Source organism: Biomphalaria glabrata, chromosome 6 (genome assembly GCF_947242115.1).
Source record: "Biomphalaria glabrata chromosome 6, xgBioGlab47.1, whole genome shotgun sequence".
Taxonomy (NCBI): Eukaryota; Metazoa; Mollusca; class Gastropoda; family Planorbidae; genus Biomphalaria; species Biomphalaria glabrata.
The window spans coordinates 366,043-377,340 of record NC_074716.1 but is presented as its reverse complement, the minus strand read 5'-3'; positions in this window follow the sequence as shown (position 1 = coordinate 377,340).

Sequence of the window (11,298 nt, the reverse complement as noted above, 5' to 3'; positions counted from 1 at the left end):
CCCGAGTCGGGTGTCGAACCTCGAGCCCCCTTCTAGGTAGTCAAGACAAGCCAAGTTCAAGCGCACTTAGCCTCTCGACCACGCTTCCCACTAGATCTAAGCTACATTTCTAGCATAATAAGGCACCATCTTTAATACAAAGGACTGTGATGGTTATGGATAAGCAGACAGTCTTTAATACAAAGATTATGGATGAGTGACACCATCTTTAATACAAAGATTATGGGTGAGTGACACCATCTTTAATACAAAGATTATGGATGAGTGACACCATCTTTAATACAAAGATTATGGATGAGTGACACCATCTTTAATACAAAGATTATGGATGAGTAGGCCTGCAGTATTTCACATGGCTATGCAGACCAAGTTGTCAATGCATATTTCAACACAAATGAACAACTTAAGACCTAAAATCTAAACTATAACTAGTTATGTTATTAAGGCAGCATTTTCTTTTCACAAATATGATAAGTACAAAGTAAGACTAGGCCTAGGATACACTTGATACAGGTAACAATAACACAATAATAGTTAGATGTTTACTAGATCTAGAATTCTCTCTCTCTATATATATAATATATATATTATATATATATTAAATATATATAAAAAGTAAAGTTCCCCTTTCAGATCATTCTGTGGGTGTCATGTGGCCAGCACAACGACCAACCGCCTTTACTTTTCCCCAACTAATGTCAGGTACCCATTAGAGATGGGTGGATTCAGAGGCGCCCAGCCTTCACAGGGATTCGAACCCGGGACCCCAGGTGCAGAAGCCAAGCGCTTTACCGCTCAGCCACCGCGCCTCCACATATAATATATATATATATAATATACTATATATATAGCTCTTTAGCTAGAAATATATAGTAATAAATATGTAGATCTAGGCTTATAGACAACTAGAATCTCAATCTAGATTAGATCTAGATCTATCTAGACTTCTAGATTCTAAGAGTCTCTAGATCTAGATGAGCCGGTTATCGTGACGTAAGCAAATTTACTTTATCTTGAAGGCCTATATTCCCTATAAGAGTGAATAGTCTAGATCTATATCTATATTATAGTCTATAGTTATAGCCTATACATCTCTAGAATCTAGACATAAATTAAATTTATTAATCATGTTATAAAAGTTATTTAATCTTTGACAGAATTACCATAAAGTTGATATAGATCTAGTTGCCAAAGCAAGTAAATATTGACTAGATAATAAGATGGCATTACTAAATTTAAATTAGATCTAGAAGACACTGCAAACATACCTGGAACCGAAGATTAGACACAAGGGACATAGATCTATACACATACACACAATATACTAACCAGTGGTCGGCAAACTCGTCATCCAAAAGAGAGAAATATAAACAATACAAAATTGAAGTTTGATCAGAGTTAGTAGCCCTGGAGACACTTTTATTTGAAATAATTAGGATTTAAAGTACAATCTCGCGACTACCGTTACCTTTATCTTAGGTTGGGGGGCCTACATCAAATTAAACTTAGTATTATACCAGGGCCGGATTTACCTATAGGCAACACATGTTAGAACTATAACTTCCTCACAAGCTACGGTCTGCGGGCAATTTCTGTGCACGGATCAAAGGTTTGGAACTCACTCCCCATTGATCTCAGACAGACATGCTACACTAAATTCAAGAAGAACATTAATAAGACATATCTGTTTAAAACTTTTTATTTAGATTAGTTTGTGTCATTTTAGCTCTCCTGTTTATGTTTGTAATGTTATCACAGCGCCTTGAGCCTACATTTTTGTTTGTTAACTGCTCGAGTCGGGTGTCGAACCTCGAGCCCCTTTTATAGGTAGCCAAGCAAAGTTAAGTTCAAGCGTTCTTAGTCTCTCGACCACGCTTCCCAGATGTGCCGACAAAGGATCACTAAATTATTATGTTTGTTTTACATGTTTCGGATGTTCATTCAGAGTTGAAGATAATTTACTTCCTAGTCCAAACCATCCTCAGGGCGACGGGAGAGGGGAGCGGGCTGGGTTTGAACCCGGGACCATCGCGAACGACAGTCCAGCGCGCATACCGCACGACCATCCTCGTAAATAATCCCCCATCGTAGATAATTAATAACCATTTCATCAAATATTGACTATGTTTATGACATTGTTGATCTTTTTTAAATTAGCATTACATGTTCGTAATAAAAATAAAAGAGCTGTCATCTACAGATCGTTCGTTATCTCTGCACAGTGAATAGTGAATAATAAGATGACTTTTTTTAATCGGTAAAAATTGAAGCTTAAAATGTTTCTCTCTATAACCAACGAACTTTGTCATAGGGCAGAATATCTGCATCATAGATACAAACACACTCTCTCTCGCTCTACTTCAATTAAAAATTCTTAAAATGTGCGAAGATAAAGATCACTAGATAAAATTCAAGTAAGCCTACTTTGCGAATTTCGGCAATTGTTTGCGCCCTTAGTGATTCCTAATAAAAAATCTCGTGATATATTTTTTTCTTTCAAAATTGAGATAAATCACAGACCTATAGGCCTTTATATTAACACCAATTTCTTCCACCTTTCTACTGTTGAAATGTAAACTCTTATTTTCCTAATGAAATTAATTTTTTTAAGCACTTAGTTATAAAATTTGCTAAATCTACCTCACGTATTTGTCATTCAATTGGAAATTAATCCCATAATTATTCTATTATATATGAGTATTGTGTATTGGAATGATTGCATGCCAAATGCGATCTTTAAATTAAGCGTAATGAAGGATGGCGTAACAGAGACCTCCCCCCTCCCCCATGCGCTATAAAGATCAAATGAGGCGCCATTTTGATCGAGGTGACAGAGAAAAACAACTGCCAGAAAAGAATACATTTGATTAGAGTAGCACAATGATCAAAATCACTCAGAAGGTTAAAAAGTAAAGTAGCAATACTACATAACACTAGCTGTACCATAATTTACAAACACGAAAGGTCATCTGTCTTCATCGAGAATTCCATACAAGTCTTAACTTTTAAAACGCTGGTTGTGAAGTCTTTAGAAGTCTAACTTTTAAAGCGCTGGTTGTTAGGGTGTATTTGTTCCGTGTGTGAATGGTGTTCGTATTTGCATCTATATTGTTATTGTTACAGTAGTTACTTGAGGTGGTCAAAGACAAAGACAGTTCTAGACAAACAATTTCCATTTGATTGGATCAATAAAAATTATCTGAAAGTTTTCTGAAAACAAAATAAAATACTCAGAAAGACAGCAGGGTAAAGCACATTACTTGTTCCACGTGCTAGGACAAATGTGTACAAGTGCTCCTTATTCAATGGTGCTATTAGAGCATGGAATGGGTTGTCTGAATCAGCCAGGAAAAGCAATGACTTGGAAAATACTAAATCACTAATTAACTAGATAACTGGATTCTCACAGGCCGTAATTTTCCTTTGAAGTAACGTCTGTAATTCATCAGATAAGACAGGCGCAGTTGACGAAAAAAAAAAAGAACGTAGGCCTCAGAGAACCTGCTTTTTATGCATAAGTTGTGGCAAAATATGCAGGTCGCAACTGGGTCTGCTTTGCCACGTTAAATGGGGCATTCATCTTTAGTCACACAATCTTCGGAATCAAAGGCAAAGAGATGAGTATGTATAAAGTTACTATGAAGCAAGCAGCTGGTGATCTCGTATGATGTAACCTTTTCTCACTGCTCGCTGCCACAACCGTGACCTCCGTGACCCCACAACACACCTGACCAGAGATTGGTGTGCTGTTAATGAACAGATGCCCACTGTTGCAATAGGCCTACTTATCCATTCTCGCCCCATCTCTTCATTTGTGTGTGTTGGAAAAAAAGAGGGTGCGAGTCAACACCTACGAAATAGAGACGGAGGTCGGTCTGCACGACTGGTTTAAAGTCCCCGAGATTGTGAGCGCCTAGCTGGATCTCAGAATTCAGGGTCAGGTCTAAACTTGTATCAACTACATGTTATAATAATGGGGAAATGAACAAAAGTAAAACATGTAGAAAATCGTTAGGAAGCATAATAAGACTTTTTTTTTTTAACTGAATTTGTGGAACTACTCAATGAAAGCAAACATGCTTTCTCTCCCTTGTTTTTAGTACCGGTATTATAAAAAGTATCCTTTCAGACCTCACCATTTGTAGGTCAGATGATGTAAAGGCCATTGTTTTCAGGGCCGGATTTAAGTGAGATCATGCCGGGCTACAGCCTCTATAAAAAAATAAAAAGAAAAATATTACCGAATTATGACGGGTCTGAACTTTTCTTTTTGGTCAAACATTCTATTTGTATTTTTGCCACCACAATCTTACGTCGGTTGGCAACATTGTCGTGATTAACAAGTGCCCGCTTGTTGCATGCTCATGAGTCATTAATAATAATAATAATAATATGTAAATGTAGCTCCGGATTTACGGCAGTGAGACTACCAAAAACCTTACCATCCACAAAATCAAGACTGTAGGCCAACACTCTTTAAAACTAAAATATGCATTTTAAATATTGTTTTTAAAATGAGATTAAATTAATTTCTTCTAAAATATGGCATCCTTTTGGATATAATTTAAGTACCGGTATTGTTATTCATAATAATCATATAAGTCTTTTTAAAGTTTGTAGAAAAAGTGTATGGGGCTTAACAAAATCCTGCCCCGGGGCCTGCACGCAATTTAATCCGGCCCTGTCTGTTTAAAAAGCCAACGCTTAACGATACTGTCATGTGGCCAGCACAACGACCAACCTCCTTTACCCGCCCCTTTTATGCCAGGTACCCATTAAAGTTGTGTAGACACAGGCGTCATAATTATCACGAAATTAAAAATACCAGTCTTCAGAAATTCTTGCTGAGAACCATAGGAAGCCAAGTGCTTCACCACACAGGTACTTATCCCCCCCTTGGAGTTTTTAGAGCGGATAAAACAAAATGGAGCTGGGGTTGTAGCTCATAGTGCACCCACCCACGTTCACCTGTGTCGACCAACTGACATTTATACTGTTACGAAGTGTTCAGTACGGTTGACCCATCGAACAGTTCCGTCTTAGTCTTACAGGTCTTCCCGCGCCACAGACGTCTGCCAGTCTACCATCACAACCGTCTATGAAGTAATCTTCTATGCTTGAGATTTTTTTTCTGGTTGCGCTACATCAGGTGTTCTCAACCTGTGGGTCGCGACTCCCTTGAGAGTCGATTGACGATTTGCCAGGGGTAGCCAAAGACCATTGAAAAAATTGATTGTTATTGTCTATTCTTCTATTGCTGTGTGTGTGCGGGGGGGGGGGGGTCGCGGCTAAGTGGGGGATTGTAAAAAGGGGTCGCTGAGCATAAAAGGTTGAGAACCGCTGCGCTACATCGAAGAAGGCGTAAGTCACGGAGAGTTCATAAGGCTGTCTTTCCCGAGCGGGTCCTTCGCGATCAGTGCAGAAGTCGGCTCAGTGCAAAACATCATGATTTAATATAGACCACGGCGACTCGTGCCAATAAGTTAATGGTCTGACCCACTGCTTTTTATTTTTGTAAAAAGAAACTAGATGCCGGCACTCAGTGATGGATTGCCTTACTTTTAACTATTTATAAATTAATAATAAACGTTAAAATACAAGAAAAGTAATTTTTTTGCCCACATTGAAAAAGGTGCCGGTACGACATAGCGGTGCGTACCGTCAAAAAAAAAAGTAATGGTCATACCATATCGCCCCTTTCCCAAAATAAACTATTCCAAATCAAATCTTGGCTTTTTGTGATCAAACATAAAACAAATAATCTTTTACCTACAATCACTGACTGGTATATTGTTAATTACCAACACTGATTGATTGCTACACTACTGATTACCTACAATTGTGTAATCATCCTCTTTTTTGAAGTAACGTCTGTATTAGATAAGATATGAAAGATACGAATTATTGATCGGTACATTACCAAGTAGGCTATTTACAATCATTGATTGTAAAGCCATAAATTATGAGCCGATTTTTTTAAAAATCTATTATAAACTTGTTATGTTGTCTCTGATTAGATATTCTAACACCCCCCCTAGCGGCGAGACTAAAACTTGACACCCAGACATGACAGGTAGTAAGAGTTGTCTGCGTGGATGTGCAGACGTCTGGTGGCCTTATTCTTTTCCCTACGTGTACTAGCACAAGGTCAAGGTTTACCGCCGCGGGCACGTTGCCCTGCCTCATCGTGGCGCCCGCATGGAAACGGCCATTTGAGGAATTGGCTAGGCTAAATGGGTAGCAACACAGGACTCCCGTGGGGATGCCCACGGGTAGACGAGAGTCCACCCATTGCACGGGCGGGGTTGTAATAAAGTCCCCACAAACACGTCACCAATCCATGCGCTGTTCCTCAAAGGGACCGATACATAAATGGCGGATCCCGCACAGTTAGCTTGGTACATTGAAGGAAAATGGCAGAAGTCCCCGGTGCATTCTCGGCCTTCGGCCGTGTCTCTAGTCCACGTGTCGGGGGCTGAACGCATCGGTCAACAGCAATGCCTTACATAGGCATTGTCTAGGGTCTCTCCCAAACAGAACTGTGTGTTCACACAGGTTTTTTTTTTTTTACTGTTTGGCGTCCAAACAGGTTTTTTTTCAAACTTAGAGCTCGAAGAGCCTTCGGCTCAGCTCTTAGACATCAACAAGGTTTACCGCTACTACAAGAATTGTAAAAAAATTCAGATTTTTAAATATATCTATATTTCCCGGTGTTGAAAAACCAAAAACTAAATTTCTAATATGTAGCTTATTGTTATAACAATTAGATCTATAATCGCTTGCCATTATAAGATTCTAAATAAAGTGGATCTTGTTGCGCAACCTTATATTATCTTACATTTCAATATCTCAATCAAAACTAAAGTGTGCACGACCGATATTGAACTACACAATTTTACATCATACTTGTGCATATAAAACCCACAGCCAACACAGAGAAAGCAGCAAAACATATAACCGGTACTAAACATTGTACATATACTTGGGACAAATAGTTCTGATGCTGTCCGACTAGTTATGGGAGATTTCGATCATCTTTCGTTAGCTCAACACTTGCCAACATAAAGTCAATATGTCAATTGTCCCACAAGGCACGATAAAACCTTGGACATGTGTTATAGCAACATAAAAATGGCCTACACATCTCGATTGTTATTTCCCCTCGGAGAGTCGGACCACACTTACACCCGTGTACAAACCGGTTTTAAAAACAACAAAACCCGAAGTACAGTCCATCCAGTCATGGTCTGACGACGTTGTTTTACAGCCACAAAGTTGTCTGGAGCAAACAGATAGGGATATGTTTGTAAACAACTGCCCAGACAGATGAGCTTACCACAACTGTTAATTCGTACATCCAGTTCTGTGAAAAAATAATTATATCAAAGAAGAAAATTAAAACATTCAGTAATAATAGACCCTGGATGACATTAAAATAAACATTCAAGTCTATTTATAAAGCGCTGGTTATGCATGTGTATGTGTTTTTCGTGTGTGAATGTTGTTCGTATGTGCATCTATATCGTGCATCTATATTGTTATTGTACAGTAGTTACGCTGAGGGTGTCAATTGTATCAAACTGAATTTCCATTTGATTGGATCAATAAAGTTATCTTACATTATTACAAACGTTACTTCAAAAAGGAAAATAATTACGTCATATCACGTGTCAATCTAGTACCAAGTGTCTGCAGTCAACCCCGCAACGTGTCATACAGCCCAAAAGTATCTCCGTGCTTCAACACAGCCATCGCGTGTGTCCATTAGCGCACGAGTTTCTCGTCAAAATAATGCCAACATTGGCAAGACTGCACTGGGTCGGAAATAAGGAAATTAATTCAAGAGATTATAAGCCTGCTACCACTGTAAATAAAATATTATGGCAATACCACTATGTACTCAGAACTTTCAAAGTCCTTCATTCAGAGAACAGTAGCCTACCAGGAAAAAGAAGAGGCAGACAGAGAAAGCGATTAGAAAACAACAAAAAGAATGGACGTGCCGGTCTTAGGAAGATATTTTATGCAAAGCAAAGGACAGAGAGGGAAGGAGGAAGACGGTTGACCGATCATGAGTGGTGCCCCAACGGACTAACAAACCAAGGGATAGGTTGAGGTCAATAAAGGCGCCACGACAAATGGTGCAGAGACAGCTGGTTCAATGACACAGAGTTAATTCCAGATGACCCTGACCTTAAGGTGGCGCCTCCGTAGAAATGTTAGTGGAAGCAGATAGGCGAACATCGGGTAGTGAGCCTCGCTTCTGTCCGTTTTTTTTGTTATGTGTTTTGTTTATGTTTTTTTTTTTACTCTCCATGTTAAGAATGAAAGGTACACCCCAGTCCCAGTCCAAACAGTCCGACACGCCGTTCCACAAATGGGGCCGTCATCAGAGACCCGTGGCTGGAGTGGCGGTCCTTTGTGGCTGTTATAGAATTGAAACAGGAAGAAATTCCCCGTGGTCTGTGAACGTGTGCAACTGGCTCTCCCACGCTTGTCCGTCAAATATAAAACGTATGTTAACTCTGAAGAAGATTCTATGACTATTCCTTGAAAACAATAATTAGTTCACTGGACAAAGAGTTTATCGACAAATGGCTCACGTGACAAATGGCGCGAAAAGCATACCAGGTCAAGACTACAACGAGAGAGAGAGAGAAATAGAGAGAGAAAGAGGGAGAGAGAGAGAGTGGGTCAAAGAGAAGAAAAGGGAGAGAAATAGAGAGAGAGAGAGAAAAGAGATAGATCGAAGGAATGAGATAGAAAGGGGGGAAGAGATAGAGAATAAGAGAGAGATTAAGGCTTAGAGGGAAAAAAAAAGAGAGAGATTGGAGCCCCACCACAAAGCGAATCTTTCGACACCTTTAATCCATCGTACAAATATTCGTGTCCCTTTTGGTACTCGCCCAGGTCCCGTGCAATGCTGAGACGCCATTGATTAATTGCTCTTGTAGTAACGCTATCTTCGTTTGTCTTTTAATAAAGTTTTGTAGAAACAAAGGAAGGATAGTAGAATCAAAGCATACCGAACGACGAGAGAGAGAGAGAGAGAGAGAGAGAAACACACAAAGAGAGAGAATAAGAGAAAGAAAAATATAGAGATGTTGACATCGTGTTTATGTGTTTGTATATAGAGCTATTCCCCTCGGTAAGCAAGCTCCTATTGTGTGTTATGTGTTATTAAAGAGTTTGATGTACCCAGCATCGAGTGTTAGCGTCGCATATAGAAAATCTAATCGACCACCGGCGAACAATTGTTATGTAAAATATGTAGGTCACAGCTGGGACTGTGTACCCACAAGAAATGTTGCATTCCTCGTTAATCTTCGGACTCGAAGACAAGCCTTATTATTTTTATTATTATTTAAGCTAACATGGATGTCTGGAAATTTAGGCACCGGATATTTAGGCTACCGGATAATTAGGCACCCGATAATTAGACACTTTTTGACAAGGCGGAAAATTAGGCACTCTTTATTTAGCGACCTTAATTTTGAACATAATTAAACAATTTTAACGGATATTTTATCATTAGGCTATGGGCTATCGTTGACCTAAAAATAAATATAACGATTCTTACTACTTTTCATGATACAAAAGAAAAGCTGAAACAAAACGGGAGAAAAAATATAATCATGAGTATGTGTGGCAAAAAAAAAAAGACTCCCAATTAAGAGTCATTAAAAGTAACACTTTCATCCCCCCCCCCCTTTTCCTCTCTGCCCAAAAGTAAACAAGCTTGAACTTGAGTCGAACACTAAAAGTTGGACAGCAGACCAGTGTGTATTGGTCAGATAGCTCTAGGGCAAGTCTAGTGTGTAGTCGATATGTCGACTAGTTGTTATAAAAGATAAAAAGACTGCCATGTGTTTTCCTTGTGCGTAATAGGCTTGAGTTGTTTAGCGAACAAATAACACATCTGATAGTCAAGGATAAATCTAGATCTACTCTTACAGTTACACAGGCCAAATGTGTCTTACCCCGCCCTTTCATTGTTCAATTTGGTTTCTAAGCAATAAAATGGATCTAGATCTGTTTCGTCAACGCATTTTTGAAACTTTAATGTAACATTTTGTGAATTTCTTAAAAATGATAGAACTTTTAATAACATAATAATGCATCATGTATCCAACACAAAAAATAATTCTTAATGTTATCGATGTGCATAATGTATTAACGATTAGCGGAATATGAAATACATATAACGTTAAAAAATAGCTGAAATTTATGAAAATAATAATGTTTCAACTAATATGCATATTATCCCATATATAGGCCTATAAATATAAATAAATAAATAATAAAAAATATATATAGGCCTATGTATGTATGTATGTAATTTACTTAAAACTGAGGGAAAGCAAGTCAACTGCTATAGTAAGAATGAAATATTTTTTTTTTACAAATCTATGTCAATTTAAGAAAATTTCCAACTTCAGATTGCGACAGTTTTAGCTGTATTACATCTCGTATTTAAAAAAAAGCTATAAGATGATATACGGACTTTCCACGCGAAGTCACTCTTACTGTTACAAGAAGAAGATTTTCGGCGAGGGAGGGCCCGGAGGGGTGTAGCCTTCACATTAGACTGCTAATAGCTCTAGTTATAGACAATAGTCACTACAGACTAGATCTAGCGCGTCTTCAGTCTCGTAACAGTGAAAGGAAAATAGTGCTAAGTGAAATGCTTGCTTGAGCCAAGGTCGTTTTCAATCACGAGGTCGCGCTTCACAAGTGGGTGAAAGGCGGTGTAGACGCGTCGTCACTGGTCAGCTCAACGTAACCGGGAAAAAAAACGAAAATAGACACCAGGTATCGGGAGGGAAAGAACTCAAGGTCCAGTTTTAAAATTCAAGGTTTTTTCCCCGTTTTTTTACGAAAGTCAAGGCTTTTTCAAGGCCTTGAATTTAATATGAAATTCACGGTGTTTTCCAGGTTTTCAAGGTGGCTACGAACCCTGGCCTATTGTTATAGCGATAACAACGATTGGTCTTGTTTAAACCTCGAAGTAACGCGCGTAATGTCCTTTAGCCTTCCCCCCTTCCTTACCACGCACTCCCACTAAAAGGAGAGGATTAGTCGTGGCTAGATGTTGAACATAGCCGTGAAAATTACGTAATGAGTCTCAAGGCTACATACTGGCGGTGTAAGGAAAGTAGATCAGCATATAGTACAAATGGACGTTTGGGAATTTCAATTTTATAGGCTTTGCAGAGCTTTCAAAAACTTTGGTAGACACATTTCAGTTTTAACCATCATAGTGTTAATAACAGTAATACAAATAATAATATAAAGGAA